The sequence below is a fragment of the Mus caroli genome, chromosome 18 (assembly GCF_900094665.2).
Source record: "Mus caroli chromosome 18, CAROLI_EIJ_v1.1, whole genome shotgun sequence".
Classification (NCBI taxonomy): Eukaryota; Metazoa; Chordata; class Mammalia; order Rodentia; family Muridae; genus Mus; species Mus caroli.
The window spans coordinates 4,565,496-4,569,339 of record NC_034587.1 but is presented as its reverse complement, the minus strand read 5'-3'; positions in this window follow the sequence as shown (position 1 = coordinate 4,569,339).

The window sequence follows — 3,844 nt, the reverse complement described above, 5'->3', positions numbered from 1 at the left end:
TGTCATCCCCTGGTCTCTCTAATTTGGTAATGAGAGAAATAGGTCCAATATTGTAGAATCCAATATATACTTTCTGCTTGTTTGTATATGACAGGGTCTTGCTGTGTGCCACATAATGGTCTTGAAATTATGATTCTCCTATCTCAGCCTCTCTATTAGTAAGATTGTTTATTTGATGATTTCACACTATACTATGGTTTTCCAGAACAGCTTACATATTTCAAAATTGTTTATATAGCCAAAAGAAATGTAGAAAATTAATTTGGGAGGCAGCTTGTAAGAGAACAGCAAAGAGTGAGACTGAAGGCTTTGCTTGATATTTATAATTATTGTATCAATTCTGAAGAAGAGGACTTTAAAAGTTACTTTTGGGGGCTGGTGAGATGGCTCAGTAGATAAGAGCACCCGACTGCTCTTCCGAAGGTCCGAAGTTCAAATCCCAGCAACCACATGGTGGCTCATAACCACCCATAATGAGATCTGATGCCCTCTTCTGGTGCGTCTGAAGACAGCTACAGTGTACTTACATATAATAAAGAATAAATAAATAAATCTAAAAAAAAAAAGTTACTCTTATTCTGAAATGAATGCTTTTCAAAATCATCACAGCCGATGAACCAGAATCTTATCCTCACCTAATAGCTGTTGCACCCTCCAAGCAGAGCCATTGTTCATTGAAACAGTTGATGAATGACTTCATGGATAGACCATCTTTTTTTCCCAATTTTCTTTATTATTTATTGAATATTGCAGACACCATTTTATATTGACTACTATATTGAAAGGTAAAATCCTTGTCTTTTTTATTAGATATTTTCTTTATATACATTTCAAATTTCAAATGCTATCCTGAAAGTTCACTATTCCCTCCCCCCGCCCTGCTCCCCTACCCACCCACTCCCACTTCTTGGCCCTGGCATTTCCCTGTACTGGAACATATAAAGTTTGCAATACCAAGGGGCCTCTCTTTCCAGTGATGGCCAATCAGGCCATCTTCTGCTACATATGCAGCTAGAGACATAAGCTCTGGGCGGTACTGGTTAGTTCATATTGTTGTTCCACCTATAGGGTTGCAGACCCCTTCAGCTCCTTGGGTGCTTTCTCTAGCTTCTCCATTGGGGGCCCTATGTTCCATCTTATAGATGACTGTGAGCATCCACTTCTGTATTTTCCAGTCACTGGCATAGTCTCATATGAGACAGCTATACCAGGGTCCCTTCATCTAGATCTTGCTGGTATATGCAATAATGTCTGGGTTTGGTGGCTGATTATGGCCAGAAGCTGAAAAGAACCCAGGTGACCCTCAACAGAGGAATGGATACAGAAAATGTGGTACAATTTACACTCAGCTATTAAAAGCAATGAATTTATGAAATTCTTGGACAAATGGATGTATCTGGAGGATATCATCCTTAATGAGGTAACCCAATCACAAAAGAAGTCATTAGATATGCACTCACTGTTAAGTGGATATTAGCCCAGAAACATAGAACAGCCAAAATACAATTCGCAAAACACAAGAAAATCAAGAAGAGGGAAGACCAATAGGTGGATACTCTTCATTCCTCCTTAGAATAGGGAACAAAATACCCATTAAAGGAGTTACAGAGACAAAGTTTGAAGCTAAGACAAAAGGATGGACTATCCAGAGACCCGGGGATCCATCCCATAATGGATAGGCCATCTTAATACACACACCATTTCTTAAATGAATGTAACCTGTTCTCTGAGGACTGAGAATGACGACAATCACTCCAGTCAATTAGCTTTGACCATAGCAGAAAATCTGTATCCAAAAATCATGCCTACAATTAATTCCTTGGAGCCAGAGAACTGTCAGCTCTTAGCTTATCTACTATGGAGGTAAAAATCCTTTGGTGATATGAGGGACATTCAAGTACAGCCTTATTATAATGAACTCCAATGTCCAAAAACTGTTCTTATTTTGTGTTTGTACCACAGTAAGAGCCAAGATTTTAAGCAATACTAAAAACAAAACAAACTAAAAGCAAAAAGACTTTATCTATTTATCCTCATTAAAAAAATTAAAAGTGATATATTATTTTAAAATATCATACAGTTAATATAATTGGAGTTAGTTAAGATTTAAAGTGTGGATACTTCATTTCTTTTTAGAATGGGGAATAAAATACCCATGGATGGCATTACAGAGACAGTTTGGAGCAGTCTGAAGGAATGACCATCCAGAGACTGCCCCACTTGGGGATCCACCCCATTAACAACCACCAAACCCAGACACTAGGCAGATGCCAACAAGAGCCTGCTAACAGGAGCCTGATATAGCTGTCTCCTGTAAGGCTCTGCTAGTGCCTGGCAAATACAGAAGTAGATGCTCACAGTCATCCACTGGATGGAGCACAAGGTCCCCAATGAAGGATTCAGAAAATTACCCAGGGAGCTGAAGGGGACTGAAACCCCATAGAAGGAATATCAATATGAACTAACCAGTACCCTCAGAGCTCCTTGGAACTATACCACCAATCAAAGAAAACACATGGTGAAACTTGTGGCTCTAGCTACGTTTGTAGCAGTAGCAGAGGATGGCCTAGTCAGTCATCAACGGGAGGAGAGGCTCTTGGTCCTGTGAAGGCTCTATGCCCCAATATAGGGGAATGCCACAACCAGGAATGGGAGTGGGTGGGTTGGAGGGTGGGGGGAATGGAGACGGGATAGGGGATTTGGGGAGGGGAAACTAGAAAAGGGGATAACATTTGAAATGTAGAAAAAGAAAATATCTAATAAAAATTTTTACTCTTTAAAAAAATTTTATATTGAGAAAAACATGTATTTTCAGTATTGCTGTAGACAAACATCTACTTAAAACTGTTCAATTGATTGTTATTTTATATCAAACAACTTTTATAATACTCATTTTTATTGTTACAATATTTTATAAATTTTAAAGAATATATTAGAAAAACGAAAGGTATTGCAGGTTTTGAATGGGGGCTCTCAGGGGAAGAGTTGGAGTATAAAAGGGAAGGAGGAATGTGATGTAAGTCTATTTACTGAAAATATGTTTTTAAATGTTAATAATTTCAGATAAATTGAAAGCATGTATCTTTTCTCATCATAATGCAATAAAACTTAAATCAAAGGAATAAACAAAGAAGAAAACAAAATAAAATAAAACAAAAAACAAAAAAATGAAAAATTCTAACAAGTTAAATGCCTTTATCCTTTAACAGTTACATCTAATTTATTTCCACTTCATTCACATAAGAATTATGTTCTCTGTAATATATTCTTTACTATATGTTCTATAATAGAACACAAATGCTGCTCAACTTTGTTCAATTGCATTGCTCTTTTCTTTGGAATAAGTGAAGCTTAGAGTCCAGGAAACATTTCTTGCTGTGTGTTGCTTTTATAGATTCATTTGCTCCAGTTTGACTGCCAGATTGAAACTCTAAACAGACTACACTGCCAAGATCCAAAGCACATAAACCTCTGTGAGATTCTTGGAAACTGAAGACACCACAAACTCAAGGTATCCAGCATTTGTACATTTTAGCCAAGCCCCCCAATTCTCCTGCCTTCACATGAGGCTAAGTAACCACCCGCAGAATAAACCATTTTAAGGCAACAATGAAACTTGACTGAGATCTATCAAGACAAAGTGAGAGCCTCCAGGATGGGCATGAAAAATGGGGGTGAGAAGATCCAAGTAGAGGCTGTGAATATTTTAAGAATGGAACAAACACCTCAGCTGAGTCAAGAAACTACAAACTTAGCCGGGCGTGGTGGCGCACGCCTTTAATCCCAGCACTCGGGAGGCAGAGGCAGGCGGATTTCTGAGTTCGAGGCCAGCCTGGTCTACAAA